At 43.7% G+C, this 16,300-nt stretch overlaps 1 protein-coding gene across 1 annotated transcript in view; it reads right to left on the reverse strand.

Annotated features, from left to right (window-relative positions):
* Positions 1-16,300, reverse strand: part of CSMD1 (CUB and Sushi multiple domains 1) — a 3,932,590-nt gene that overhangs the window by 1,999,298 nt on the left and 1,916,992 nt on the right. The window lies entirely within an intron of this gene.

A 16,300-nucleotide genomic window follows, 5' to 3' on the forward strand; every position in this document is an offset into this window, starting at 1 on the left:
AACGCAGATCATCTTCTTCACCCATCTCAATTTGTGTTCAAGTGAACACAACATCAAAGCAGCCCTGATTGAAGCATCTGAAGCATTAACAGCTACTTTGGAAAAAGGATGTCCTTCAGAATTTTTGGCAGCATTTGATGTGGTCAATCACAATTTGTTGGTTGACCATCTCCATTTCATTGGTATCAAGGGTGCTGTGTTTGCTCACCTGCAATCAATTATGTCACTCCTATGTCACAGCTAATACAATCATTTGGCTTCTCTGTAGTGTCCTATGCTGATGACACCCAGATTGTGGTCTTTGTTGTCTGGCAATCCAGAAGACAATGCAGCCATATTTCACAAGTGCTTGCTGCACATAGGCACATTGATGGCCAACAACTGCCCTAAACTGAACTCCGGAAAAACCAAGGTCCTTCTTCTGGGTAACAATACCTCCTTCTGGTCCCCAAGTGGGTGTCCGTCAGAATTCTGGTCTCTCCCAATACCAATCTACAAAAAGTTACGAATCTAGGGATACTTTTCAATGACAAAGTGTCCTTTGAAAATCAAATTAAAGAACTATGACCTAATCTTCCTTCTTCACTCTGAAAAGGCTCAGGAAAGTGCTCCAATGTATCCCTCATGGGTTGCAGAAGACCAATGTGACTGCGCTCGTGTTCTCCAAAATGGATTATTGTAATGCCCTCTACACCAACATGCAGAAATGTTTTTTGACCAAAATGCAGGTTCTGCAAAATGCTGCTGTATATTCTATTCCATGGTAACAGTCAGCTTCTCAGGCCCTAATTCAGTTACACTGGCTTTCCGTGAGGAGGCATACTGATTTTAAGTCTCTGTGTATTGCCTTTAAAGCTCTTCATGACTTAGGTCCTGATTACCTCAAACATAATTTTGCATGGTTCATTCCAGCTAGGTCTTTGCACTCTTCCACAGCTAACAATGTGGTTGTTCCCAAATTTAGAAGGTCACACTGGGGCGGTGGGATCTTTGTTATGTTCATAGGCCTACTTCTCTTCAGTAAAGCACTAACAAATTGTAATTTTAAGCAGTAAACTCAGATTCTGATATTCTCTATAAGTTGGTGCTTGTAAGGTTCTGTTTCTTTCTCCTTCCCTTCTGTTTGTGGCAGTGCCAAGACACCTCCATGCAGTAGATCGCTTTAAAAAATACATTTTCATTTCATTTCAAATAGCAGATGTTTAACACTTTTGCAGTCACCTTTAAACATCAAAATTCCTTGTCTTATGTTGACACTGATCACGTCAGATTTGTTTAATTTATGCAGGTTATAACAGAATACTTTCAAATACACTTATAATGTGAGTTTCATCTTTATCCAGAACGATAGCTCAGCAGTACAATCTCTACTTTCTAACATCAGAAGTTCAAAAGGTTGACTCCTATCACTGTATCATTTATTAGAAAAACATAAGTCCCTCAAACATGTAAACCTGATTTTTAGAATGTCATTGTACGATTGAAGTTCAGTGCTAGTTTTATTCAGGATATATATACATACGTTATATTTGTTTATCTAAGAGTCCTGGTCCCATTTAGGTGCTGCACTGGTGCGGTTGGGGGGGGGCTCATGCTTGTTGGTGGCAGTAACACAGCGTCTGCATTCCTGAATATCTACATCTTAGGGCACAACTGGAAATCTAATAGCCTGATGCAGGCTATGCTATCCTCAAACCCTTTAATTCCTACGCTTGGTCAATAACTTTATGATGTGAAGTCATCTACTAAATCTGGACCCTACTCACATAGATTCTTATATCCAAATAATGTATCGAAGATAGCGGAACAGCTCTATACCTTGATTGCAGGCTAATGCTGTAACTTAAAAGAAAGGAACCAATAAACAAACCTTATGTTCTCCTTCCAAAAAACCTCCTTATGAATTGACCTCTTTGCCAGCACTGTGATTACTTTTCGAAAAACTAACTCCCTTAGGGTCAGAAACTTTCTATCTCTCCATTACCTCATGTCCATGCCAACTTTTCTATTGAGGTTCCTCTATGATGCGAAGATTATGATTTTATTCTTCAGATGAAAACTTCAAGACATTTGATCTACATTTTATGACTTTGACAGACCATATAAGGAGTGAACATGCTTCCATGTAAACATGATGTAACCATTCTCAATCCAGAATGCCTTCCTATGCTACTGAGCAGACTATTCATGAATCATTCTAATTCTAGTTTGTGTTTTTTCTAGTACTTGGAACACCACATAAACAAATGCTAGCCTTCCACCTAGGTACTTTAGCTGTGTACATCAATAAGGAATCTCCTATAAACTCTCTTTATCTACTGGCAAAACAGTTTCATGTTCTTGTACCACCAACCTGTTTTCTAGCATCTGTGTGTGCTCTCTAGTGATAGCATACAGTGAACAACATTGCCCCCTCTCTACAAGTCATGCACATCAGGAATGACAGTGCATGTTAGTACTGATTCATAGGATACTGCTACATAGAGTGTTATGTTAACTTAACTGCCTCTATTTAAGGAATATGTTTACCCTTTTCTCTGATTTTCTGCAGTAGATTGTTTTTGTTGTCACAACATTTAAGGCATTTTATATATCAATTATTTGTTCTTGTACCGGATTCATGATATATAAAAATTAATAATAATGTTAAAAAGGGCAAGGCAAAATTCCATAAACAATCCATTCAGAGATGTAAATTGAAATGAAGAAAAAGAACTGATGAGCTCATGTTACTTCAGTTTATCCACGCATCATGTAGACAACTAACAGCCAAAGCAAAGTACTATACCATCACTATCAATGAAGCCACCAACAGAAGCATGGCACTTTTCATGAACTCTTTCAACACCATGCCAGATCCACACATTCCATACTCCAAGAAAAGAACAATGCCATCAACATCTTTTTTTAGAGGCAAAATACAGAAGACCCAACAGCACACTGAGGCCACCAAACTTGCTTCATCTCTTTTTCCCATATCCTCCTGAACAATCCCACAATAGTTATCCCTCAAAGCACTCTCTTGCAAATCTTGCTGACATACTTAACTCCCTCACAAACACTTCTCATGAAGATGTTCTACCCCCATTCACTATCAAAGTTTTATTTGGGGATTCTCTATCACTCCTACTCACCACTGTCAACCCTCCCTCACTTAAGGTTTCTTCCCAAATTTCTCAAGAAATGCCTGATCCCCTCACTGCTGGTTTGTCTCAGTGAACATCTTTACATTCTGACTTAGTCTCAAAAATGAAAAGAAAAAATCCTCAGTGAGGCAAGTCAGCAGGCTGTGGCAGAAGAGGGTTCTACATAGTCGGATAGCCCCAGGACAAGGTCTCGGTGAAGCTAGTGGCATCTGGCGTGAAAATTCAGAGTGGGAGAAATGTGAATTTCATGCGAAGAGAACGTCCCTCACCAGCTGGTTACTTTTACAGCTTTGCCTGGTGTTGTTTTCTTCCATAAGACATACAGTGCTCAATTGCCCATGCACATCTTGGCGCTAGTCTAACAACAGAACAGCTGAATAGACAGAAGACAAATCAGGGAAACTATAAGTTAAAAAGCCAGGTTTTACGTTTCTTTGTAAAGGAGGATAAGGAAGGATTAGTCTTTAAGTGGAGAGGCAAGGCATTCATCTGTTTGGTTGTTCTGTATATAAAGCTTCTTCAAGCCCAGCAGACTCGTTTAAATTTAGAGACCATCAGATTGTCTGCTGATGAAGACCATAATGACCTGGGAGGAATATACTGGATTAATTTATTTTTTAAACTATCGGAGCTCTCATCATGCAAGGCTTTACATGCAATGCATAGAGCTTTGAAGTCCATTCGCTTGTGCACTGGCAACCAGTGTAGATGAACCAGCGCCTTGGAGGCAGACTGGTGACTAGGTATTCCAAGCAGCAATTGGGCAGCAGAGTTCTGCAAGATTCGAAGCTTATTAAGTGAGCGTTTCTGTAGGTTGATGTACAAGGCATTACAATAGTCAATTTTAGAGAAAGTAAGGGCAGTTACTAGTAGTTTTCACAAGTCAAGTGGGATGAAAGGAAGAATCTCTCAGGAATTTTAGAGTATGATAAGTGGAGGAAGTGATTGCATTCACCTGCTTGTCAAAATATAAGTGGTTGTCATAGACAACACCTGCGTTTTTTTTTTGTCGCTGGGAGTGGGACTGATCCTAGCTCAGACAGCCACCAGATGGAAGACCAAAAAGATCTGTTTCGTAAAAATATAATTTCAGTCAATTACTTAGCATTCATTTGTTAATTTGTTGCATACATTTAAGGAAATTGGCAGCCAATTCTTGCTGATTTCCAGAGACTGAGACAACAATTAGAGTGTCGTCAGCACAGCTGACAACTGAGAAATTAAATTGTTTTATTCAGGGTGACTAGAGGATTGACATATAAATTAAACAGATTAGGGCTCAATTATGAGCCCTGCTGTATACCACATGGAAGGGAGAATGAGCTACAGAGAAAGCCAACCATGGAAGCAAATTGCACTCTACCAGAATGAAAGGAAGACAGCAGAGCTAGGGTTGAACCACCAATATCAAGGGATTCGACACAGTCAATCAGACTCTTGTGATTGCCCATTTTGAAAGTGGCCGAGAGATCTAGTAAGATAAGCGATGCAGGGTTTGTGTTGTCCAGAGTTGCCCTCAATTCATCTGAGGTGATGAGCAAAGCTGACTCAGTGCTATGCTGACCTCGGAAGACAAATTGTGAGCGGTGCAGTTGGATATTAGAATCCGGCTATAGAGTCAATTCCTTGTTAATGGCTTTTTCCAAGATTTTTTATGGGAAAGGAAGCCACGAGATGGAATAGTAGTTGTTCGCAACTGATGAACTTAGGTGTGTTTTTTTAATCAAAGCAAAACTGACACAACTTTCCATTCTGTAACAAAGAATCCCTGCAGAAACATTTTGTTGAAAACCATAGTTAGGTGATCAGCAACAGTGGTAGGGGCCATCTGATGGGTGGTCGGAGGACAGGGGTCCAAAAGAGACTTGGACCGAGTGGTAAGGATTAAATCTTGCACTTGGTCCACCGACAGCTGAGAAAAAGACGATAGACGGAAGCAGATGAAGTACGCACTGAAATCTGTAAAAGCTCTGCCTCAGAGGTTTGGATCCTCGTCCCCTGCATGTCAGACGCGGTCTAGCCCATGGAGCTAGAGAATATATTAAAAATATCTAGTATTTTAGCATAGAAGGCTAATGCAATGTTATCGCAAAGAATCTGACTTCTTTCGATTTTTTTCCCGATTGCTAAAGTTAAAGAGATTTTTGTTTGTGGTAACAAGTTGTTTATTGGAATTTTTGGCTGAAATAATGTAGAAAAGAATGTAGTGGGAGCAACCTGAATAATTGACACAGCAGCAATGCACCTTGGTCAGATTAGCTTGATAGGTTTGTCCCAGTACCCCATTGATTCATAGAGCAAAAAATTGGCAAAAATTGGCAAAAAGGTTTTAAGACCCAGGTTTCAACATTTGTTAGAAGTAGTACATCAGTCAAGGATCAAGGACCTTGGGGACAGCATCTAGGGGACAAGACTCGCTCCAACAGAGGCCAGTAGAAGGGTCCAGGTCAGGTCTTTAGAAATTCATATCTCAACTTCTACTAATTTGATTTTTGTCATTTTGGTCTTATTTTGCTTAGATAAATATTAGATCATTTTCTAAACCTGTGTGGATTTTGCTTGTGGTGTCTTCATTGAATTACTGTGTGTGGGGGTTTCACAAATACTTTACACATTGTCTCTTTAGCTAAGGCAGACTATCTGTGCCAAGCTTCCAGAGGGTGAGCACAGGTTATCTTTTAGTGTGCATCTAGCTTTCCCTGACTGGAGTGGTTGTTACTTCCTGGCTTTGATGCCTACCTTAGACATTTTTAGCAATTCTGTAATCTTTTCCATTGTGATTATTCTATTACAGTAATTGTTTGTCCAAACTTGCTTAAAATTGTTGTAATAATGCAAGGGACAGTTGGCTCCCACGTCCTTCTTGCCTGATATTCCTTGTCTTTTTCTTTTCCTATTTTTCTATTTTCTCACTCTTGAACCCCGTTTGAGTGTTTTCTGGATAGGTACAGGCTTGTACCCTATCAGATAGTGAATTTGACCCCCCTGGTGGTCTTGTTTATCCATGCATATATTTGAATAAAGCTTTTCAGGCCCGGCTGGGTACTGAAATTGTTTGATATAGTACTGATTGCAGTCTATATTCCATTCTATTGTTCATGTTGTTGATCCTAAGGACCAGTGTTTTTTGAAAAAGTTTGGATGTCTACCTCAGCCAACCAGGAATCCCATTTCTAACACTGCCAAATCGAATTGACAGTTTAAAACAGCATTGGCAGGCCTGGGACATTTTTAAAGGAGCTACTTAAGTCGGTGGCACAATAAATACTGTAGAACCAGTAGTAGCATTCAATTTACAGGCAGATGTATATGGTATACCACTCTACAAGTGACTTATAAGCAATTTAAATATACCAATCAGGTGTAAGCTAATTTTATTGTGTTTTATAGAGAGAGAAGAAGCACTTTAGCACTGATTCAAAATTGAAAGTGCACAGAGTCCTAAGACTAACAAATGATTTCAGCAATATTAGGAGGGATGAAGGCAAAAGGTCAGGGGGTGACCCTGCTCGGAGGACCAAGTCCAACAACAATAGTTGATTAAAAATCTTGTGTGCCTTTAATCCCATTTAAATTCATATACAAATTAGTTTTAATACATAGGTGATCAAACTGAACTTCTTTGTCTTGGAATCAGGTCAATATAAGGTGTTGTTAGCAAGAAGTGCTCATTTTCATATTTTCCTTCACATTTTTAAACTAAGGGCACTATTTTATGTATGTTTATTTTTTGATATTCGTGTCACATTACAGTCTGCACACAGGTTTGTTATCTCATGATTTCTGTTTCCTATCGCTGGGCAAAATTTTCTCAGCCTCAGTTTGACACATGAAAGATGAAGCGAGGTGTGCAAGAGAGTGCGTTTTCCGAAGCACATTGACTTCAAATGACATTAACTTATCATTGTCCACAGATCATTCATGTATTTACTTAGAATTCTATGTTAAAGGTGGCTGCTTCTGCCAGGGAACAGTAAGAGGAATATCAATCACAGTTTCCTTTATACTCCTCATTTATTACTTCTCTCACTGAGAGGCTGGAGACTTTAAATAGCACTGGTTTGAAAATGAAATCTAACAGAAAAGATGTGGCTGAAGAACAACCAAACAGACAGCACCCAAGACTGTCCTATTGCTCATTTGAAGTGTACTACTGAATTGTTATCAGTAGAATGTGGGAGCCATGCATCAAAACGCTTTAAAGGCTGAAGGGCAAACTCATTTTCATTGCTTTGCAAGCCAAGTGAAAAAGAAAGCTCAATGACAAAAAAAAATCAAATGCCATTGTAAGAATTCATCATAATATTGTTCAAGGGAAAAACCCATAAACCTTATCTGTTGCTCACTTGCTGTGATGTATCCTTTCCTTGTGCCATCATTTACCACAGACAAGATAAGCGTTCAAACTGACGGACTATTTATCAAAGTGTCAAGCTGGCCTTACTTTTGTAAACTGCATCCTAGGATGTGTAATCTTGGCCACGAATGTTAACTACAATTAAAAGCTATGTTAACATGTTAACAGGCAGCGTTTAGTGGGTTTACAAGAAAGCCACACATGCACATGGTAAGTAGTCTCTCTATCTATCTAATTATCCATCCATCTATCTATCTATCTTTCTATCTATCTATCTAGCTATCTTTCCTACCATTCAACAAATTCAGTTTTGTACATAGCAAAATGAGTAAATATACAGCCCCAACACCTCTAAAGCTGATATATCTCACACATTTCTAATAATAATGCTCAGTTTATGATACATCATGTTAAATAAAATTACTTCGCACCACCATCCCTAACAGGCTTCGGGAATATTCATGTCACCCTCTGCTAAAGCACCAACTCAGGGAAAGCCAATCAAGTGCAGGTATACCATTTCATTCACTGCTTCTAGCTTGAGCGAAGATCACATTACCAAACCAAGATTACCGCAAGCAGCCTTCGGGAGCAAATTGCTTCACTCTTAATTTGAGAGCCAGCATAGGGAACGAGAATGAGGAAACTGCACGTAGTTTCGACCACTAGCACCAGCTTAAGGAGCATTTCACCAGCGGCCATAACACTGTAGAAGAACAGCACTCAGAAGCAGGTCCTGTGACCTTTCTCAGAATAACAATAACAGGAAGCAGCCAATTAGAAAGATGCATGCCATTCACGAGACTGCTGCCAATTTAAATTGTGCAATGAATCATCAGTCCATACCAGCAAGTCCTAAGGAACAGGCCATATAAAAAAGTAGTATGTAAAACAGCAAATCTTGATGATCTCACTTCTTCTTCTTCACCCTTGAGAGTGTCTTCCAGAGGGGTTGTTTGCCTAAAGGCATAAGAGACCAATAATGATGCTTATTTGGCGATTTTTTGGCCTAAGAACCAGACCTTATATATCACAGCCCACAGGTCAGAGAGCTACTTTGTGCAGGGCCGTCTTTAGCGCTGTTAGGGCACCGGTGCAACAATCATTTTTGGCGCCCCAATGACCTCCTCCTCGGTTTCCCACAAGAACACTGGGCAAAAGTGCCCCTCATCTCTCCACAGACACTCCCTCACATACATTTCATTTGTTTTAATGCACTGGTAAAGGCTGAGTTTACTAACAAGAATATATACCCACCCAAACAAACCCTTATCAGCAACATTAGGAATAGATAATAAAAGCAGGTCGTATTGAATCGCCTGTGAAGGATGAGGCTCAATGTCAACTCGCAGCAGATCCTGGGACCTCTGAGCCAGCGACTTCTTCACTGATTGGAAGCGGATTATAAGGCCATTGAGCCTCATCCTTCACAGGCGATTCAATACGACCTGCTATTCGAGTGGACTGTCGTGCAACACACCTCTGTCTTAAAAAAGGCCTGCCGCGACCTTAGACACAGGCGCAGAAGGGTCGAAACGTCGACATCCCACAACAGGCCATTGACTTCTAGGATTTCAAAAACTTAAAGAAACATTGAAAAATCTTTAGACAGCCATCAGGAATGGCCTTGAAAAGAATAACTGTGTATATATGTATATATTGATTGTATAGATGTGTATCTCTCACTGTACATATATAAGAAGTTTCTACCACTTGAGCACTATTCACCACTGTCCCTTTCTTTTGCACAAAAATTCACGTTGACAGTCTTTTATCTATACTACATGAAATAATTGAATGACTTTAATTCATATAAAATATGAAAATGCAATGAATAAGACCTCGAGTCATTAATTGTGAGGTTCTGAATTGTGTTGTCTTAAGCGGGGGACCTCTAATACAGTAACAGTACTCTATAAATCACTCTGGGTTTTCACCCGACCGAACCATGTGTTAACATGGAGAGATAGGCCTCCTGATCTAGGTTAGGGGCATAGATGGAGGCCAACACTACCTGCCTACCATCCAGGGACCCACGTATCAGAATATACCTGCCATGGTCATCTATTCAGGATTCACCATGAGTAAATGGGATTTCTGCCCGTATCTATATTGCAGCCCCTCTAGAAAAGGCGGAGTATGCCGTAGCGTAACATTGGCCGCGCCACCTCCTCTGTAGCTTACATGCCTCAGATTGTAAAAGTTGCATCTCCTGGAGACATACTATTTGGGCCTCGCAACGATGTCGCTGGGCTACTATTCTGTGTCGTTTTTGGGCCGATCCCATCCCCCGAATATTCCTGGATATGACAGTATACAATTTCTCAACCGACATTTACAATTGTAAAACCAACAGCCCCATAAGTCCCACCCCCACCCCACCACCCCGGCCCCCAGAACCCCCGATCGGAATAAGCAACAACCATAACATCAATGCAAACCACCCCCAATACTGGGTCCAACGATGGAACCTCGTCCGACCAAACTGTGTAAAACAGGAAAAACATTGTAAACGTAGAACTCTAGCTTACTCTTGTGGGGTAGGCTACGGGTGGCACATACAAGTTACCTGAGCAATGGGAAAGATTCATGCCCAAGTCGGGCCAGGCCATTATACTAACCAACATTCCCCCATGATCTCCATGTGCAAACAGTAGCATAACTATCACAGTATGCAATAAAGACCTGTGGAGAGTGAAGCAACCCATATCGATTAGGAAATCGCTGAAGTGGGTGGACATGGTCCCGGTAGTGTAGCGTCTACAATCTTCCAGAAAGAGGGTGGGGGTGAATCCACTATATTCAGCCTAATGGGTCTTGACTAAGGTGAGTAGATGTCGACGGGAATAAGCACATACTCCCCCCAAAATCAGAGTCAGAGTTGGCTGTCTCACAAGGGCTAGTGCTAATCTCCGGCCGAGGGGCTCTAAGTGGCATCACCTGTTAGCGTGGCGGGGGAGGAGTTTCCCCACTCTGTGTAACCATACAACGTCTTGCACCGGCGGGTGGCCTCTGTGTTTTCGGCTGCGTCAGGTCTAGCCTCTGTTCGGGGGTGTCAAAGAACAACACCCGTTGGTCGTGATTGATCTTGAGCTTGGCCAGAAAAAGTAATGCAAATGTTAAGCCCGTTGCACGGAATCTTGCTTTGACCTCCATGAAAGAAAAGCATTTTCCATGGACTGCCAGCGCATAGTCCAGGAATGTAGAAATCCTCACGTTCTCTATCCACAGTGGGGCCTGTTCCCTTCCCGCTTCCAGAAACTTGTCCCGGTACCTATAATTCAAAGTACAGGCCAGCATTGTGGATTTGCTACCGGTTAGGGGTGCGGTGTAGGGACCTGGCGAGCCCGCTCAACAGTAAAGTGCCGCGATAGACCCGTGGGCGCTACCACGGTTGGCAGCCATTCTTCAATGTAGGTTCTAGGATTGAGCCCTTCTGTCCCCTCCAGCATACCCCCTAGTCTGAGGTTGTTGCACCTCGCCCGCCCTTCCGCATCATCAGCCTGGGCGTGTAAGGCATAATTCTGTTGTTGCATCCCCTTCAAGTGCCTATCATGGTCAGCGACTTGAGTCCCCATGGTGCCTAGCTGGTGTTCAGTGTTTTTCACCTTAACGGACAACTTTAAGTGGTTGTCTTTAAGTAAGTTCAGGTCCACTGATATTGTGCCCAGTTGGCTCTCTAGTGCAGAGCGGGAGTCAAAAATTTCTTGTAGGATCATGTCTAACTTGTCCCCAACTTGGGCGGGTGTACTGTCCGCCTCCATCTTCGGAGATTTGCCAGATGAGGACTCCGACCGCGGTGAATGGGATCCCCTCTTTCTCGACCTCGAGGTGGCTCGAGTTGTCCCTCTGCCCATTGCGTATGCCGATCCAGGTGGACCCTGTACCCATTGGGGAGGTGTTCACTGTGCGCAGCCACTACCAGCAGCAGAGGGGGGAGCCCAGGGATCACAACCACACAAGGCTGCATCAGTGTCTCAAGCAATGCAGTTCTTCATGTGATCCTGTGCCCAGGTCACAGCCCCCTGCTGGTTGTCCATCTCTTGGGAAGCTTGGGCTTCAGCAGGCCCTTCTCCCACAGAGGCAATACCAAGTTTCCGCATAGTTCCAGGCCCTGTGTCACCTCCCCAGTCTATCATGCTGCGGGCGCTAGGTCGAGATGCGGCTTGTTCCTTCGGGGGAAGGGGAGGGGAAATTTCTGCGCGTCCACCAGTGCTGCGTTGTACTCACTGCTCCGGTCCAATGTCTCTCACCCCCATAGCTTGCCACTGCTGCCACACCAGTTAGTGCGCAGGAGGCCTAGTGAGCTACTCCTAACCAAGTCAGGCAATCCAGTGAGCCTGTGCATTTGGAACTCAATATCCTGCACCCCAGGGTTCAGCCTGTCCAGTGGCAAACTCCGTCAAACCAGGCAGGGTGGCGGCAATAAGTAGTCTCCAAAGGGCCTGTAGCGGCAACGGGTAGCTCCTCCACCCCTCCGGCTGAGGAAAGCCAGTGGGTGGGCAGGGAAGAACAGTCCGCTCACTCCGAAGGGCCAGCAGCGCCGACCTCCATATCCATGGTGCAGTCACAGCCCCCAACACTCACTGTCAGCAAACTGCCCCCCCACCACCGGGGGAGAGAAGGAAGGAGTCATGCACCTCACCACTGACTGCGCTGTGTCACAGCTCTCCGGGTGCTCCCGCTGGACGAAGAGTCTAGGTCCAAGCCTGGGACCCATGTAGTCAGGTCAGCCTCTCGAGGATGCATCACAGGCAGCTCCACGGCAGGATGCTCCGGTGCGGCTGGAGGCCACACCCAGCCTGCAGGCCCTGAGTGCAGTCGGCCTGTCTCGCCGCCACACGGTAGAAAACGGCATCCCTCAGGTCCGCCAAACTCCACCAGTTCGGTCTCACCGTGTTCTGACTCAGATCACTGTTGCTCTTGCCCCACTGCTGCCACGGGGACAGGATTTGTTATCGGACTAAAAATGCCCGGCCCGGAACTCGTGGTTTATGCAACCGGCATCTTAGGCTGTAGGCCATGCCCCAGCATCACTTTTCACGGTTAGTCAAGAGTGAAGCCTGATTTCAGGCTAACCACGATGGATCGCGAGCCGGATACACCAAGGATGCTTTTCCCATACAATGATTTTACCTTCTAACATAGTCCCTGAAATACAAGTTATAATCCTTTGACATGGCAAGGTTGCTGGTTGCATCCACCGAAGACCCCTCAAAGCGAAATACCTATTGGGCACAGTACCACTGAAGCCATTGAGTTTGGCAGGGAAAGCTCAGAGCAGGCAAAATGTACGTTTCATGGGCACCTCATGTTGGGGCCATACTTTTTGCACTTTTGTCTGATCAAGATTTCTAACTTTAGACCTAGGGCCTGGATAAGGCTATTACAGATGCTAAAGGATATAAATCCCTTGTCATAGGGAGGACAAAATGTGTCACATTTGTGATGAATTAGCCCTCCAAGAAAACTTTAAATCAGGCCTGTAGACTCTATTTATGTAGCTCAAAATCCTCCAGTGGGAAACGACTGGAGCTGTATCTGACAAAGTTCTCCTGAAAATTGACCATTGTTGCAATGAGATCCATTGATACTCATGGGGGTCTTGGAAGTGCCAACATTTTCCAAGTCACAACATTTTAGAGGTTCTGAAGCAGCTTTTCTTGGACACTTCTTAGTCCTCAGGACCTCAAGAACAGCACTTAGGGAGCAGGACATATTTTATCGGAAGCCATCTGCAAGGTTTGGTCCAAGTCCAGCTTCTACTGGTCATCAGGATACTTCAGGAAAAAAACGTTTTTCAGCTTGTTGAGTTCCTGTAGCCAAAGAGGAGGGTTGCCTTTGAGTCCATTTCTACCTCCTGGTTGCAAGTCAGATCAGGCAAGCAATCCGGTCTCCACACAGGTCTCAAACAGAAAGCCAAGTTTTGGTCTTTGCATCCACAGTTCCAGAGATGTACATATCGGTTGGGCTAGGTAAGCTCCAGAATAAGCATCATTTAGCCATTTATCTTGTGAAGTGGAGACTGGTAGACCCTTGATTCACTATAGTGGGCCACAGTGAATGCTACAATGACTCTGTGAGGAGAATCATGAAGAGTTGCGCTTACTCCTCTGAGAGCCAAAGCATTGGGCTTCCTCCTCTGAATGTCAGATGGCTCTAGTGCAGAGCACTGAATGGAGTGGGGAGTTTGTGTGCTGAAGACCTTACCTCGCAGCCTGAGGAGTCCGTTGAGGGTGAGGTGAGTTGCACTGTGTGCGAAGCAGATCTGCTGGGGCCTTGAATTGGAACACTATGGGGCTGTTCTCAAAGCAATATGAGGAAGCTAATATAAAGTGCCTTCAGCCATTTTGAAAGAGGAACGAGAGGCAGGCCTAATGGAAGCTCCACCCATATCCATCCCATGAGGATACTGTGGAAAGTCCGAATGACTGGCCCAAAGGGAAAATTGCAATAAAATCTTGTTGCAAAGTCCTTCTGTGCACTGGGCACCCCTCAACTTTTTGCTGAATGGCACTGGTGGTAACTGACTCTGATTGACCCTGGGCCCTGCCTAACAAGGCCCAGGGACAGTGCTATGCTAAAAGAGACACATTTAGAATACAGTGAAAACACCTACATACACGAGGGTAAACTATGGCATGGGGTACCCTTGTGATTTGCATGACCTACCCTATCAGAGCCCATTAAATAATAGGGCAGGGGGGTTAAAACTACCTAGAAGTCCCTAGTGCACAGCAGGGAATGTCAGTTTAGAGGCCAGCCAATTTTTCTGCACTTCCATGTGAGCACTGCTGAAGCCTGAGGTCAGTTTAAAGATAGCCCTGGGTGGCAGGACTGCTTTTTATAAAAAGCCCAAACTTGACTTTGGTGTTTGGGGCACTTTAAAGTGGATAACCTACAATGTTTTGGCATAATAGGAACCCTCAGTGTCTCCCTAAGGTGTTCCAGGGGTGGTGGGTCAGATATTTATAAGGTGGACCCTTATACAATGAGTTTTTTTATGCCCTGGGTTAAGTGAAAATTCACATTTCACTCTCCACATTGTGATAAAGTGTTGCTCAAATTTTACTTTGATGCTAGGAGCACTGTGGAGGGAGGATCTGCAATACTTCTACAGATTCAGAACCCCCAACATCTTCCCTAGTTGTTCCATGGTAAAGGGGTCCTGTAGATATAGGCGGAGTACTTATAAAATATGTTTTTATAAGCCCTATTGCTGGAAAATGACCCAAGTCAATGTTTCCATTGCAAATACCATGCCACATAGGTTAACATGGCAAGAGTTTGTTAACTAATAACTCCTGATAGGAGAATGATAGAACTTCCATTCAAAGACTTACCAGAATGGTAGCGATACATCCAACAATATGAAATTGTTGACTTTCTCATAAAATGTATAGACAAGTAGTTATAAGACTTTCTTGTTTGTAGGCCCAGATTCAGCCTTCCAGTGGTCTGTTCTGATTGGTCAGAGTTAAGTGGATTAGCCATGTTGCTTTGAAGAGGTGATAAAGAGCCCCTGAAGTTTCCAGCTTTGCTGGGAGGGCAGTGTGCTGCTACACAGGAATGCCAGAGAAGGGAGAGGAGTCGTAAACCATGGTCTTCAAACGCAAGGGGACAGGCTCAGTGTCAGTTACAACTTCACTCTTCTGACCCAAAGACAGACCTAGGCTTATGGAAGGAGTGCACAGATGCAGGGGGAGAGGCTAGGGAAAGTAGCCAACCTAGGGGGTGTTTAGTCAGCTCTTACCTCCCTGCTGGAAAATCAGCCATTATGAATTTGGAGGATTTGTTGCACTCTGGGACAAAATAATGCCACAATCTACAGGACGTGGTCATATCCATGGGGAGTTGACCTACTCCCATTGGTCAGGAGTGACCTTTTGCTTGACCCAGAGAACTTAGAATAAGTATTTGAGGGGCAGAGTCTTTCAGATCTGCGGCTTGAAACTTAAGAAAGCAAGAAGTTGCCATGCTGAGAAGTTGGAGTGCAAATTCTAAGGCCTGCCCTCTGAAGACTCTACCAGCTGAAACTACAGGGCTGCGGATTACCTTGCTGTAAAAGAACTAAAGAGTGGACTCTCTGCAAGCTACAGGTTACAGAGCTCACCTGGAACATCACCACGAAGGATCCTCAAGAACTACCAGTGGATTTGTAAGGGTTTTGTCCAATGGATTGTGCGAACTGAAGTCCTCAAATTTCAAGGACCATCTTGGAGCTTTCAGACCTTTGGAGTGAGTTTGAGACACTTTGGGAACCCTTGGGGAACTTCAGGAAGAAGTTCCAAGGGTTTGGATAACGTTGGCGCAATTTTGGAAAAAAGCTCCATAAGGGTACCGACTCAACCTGGTCAACAAAGCTGTCTACCTTCAACCGCGAACCGGCCAAGCCATCCAGGTTCGTGCAGCTGAAAGCTCAGTAGGTCCGACTTCAAGAGTTTGTCCGGGAGAAGAAGAAATCCGAGGCCGGTGAACCTTCACCGAATCTGGCCTGGTGAAGAACATTAAGGGACCCCATGGAAAAAAGGTCCAGAAAAGTTTTTAAGTCCAAAGGTAAAAACTGTGACATGGACCTACTGTGGGTGGTAGCTGCTCAGGGCTACATCACGGTCAGCCTGAAACTTTGACTTTGAGCCGGTCTATCACAAGCAGATATCCCACTATGGTGCTATAAGTTTGTAAGTGCTTTATAATGCTAAATCTATGAAAATCCATTTTTGTCATTTTGGTGCCATTTTAAAGATGCAAAGATTTCCTACTTTTATAAATTGGTGTTGGAATTTTAATATGTGTT

This window comes from Lissotriton vulgaris, chromosome 6 (genome assembly GCF_964263255.1).
Source record: "Lissotriton vulgaris chromosome 6, aLisVul1.2, whole genome shotgun sequence".
NCBI lineage: Eukaryota > Metazoa > Chordata > Amphibia > Caudata > Salamandridae > Lissotriton > Lissotriton vulgaris.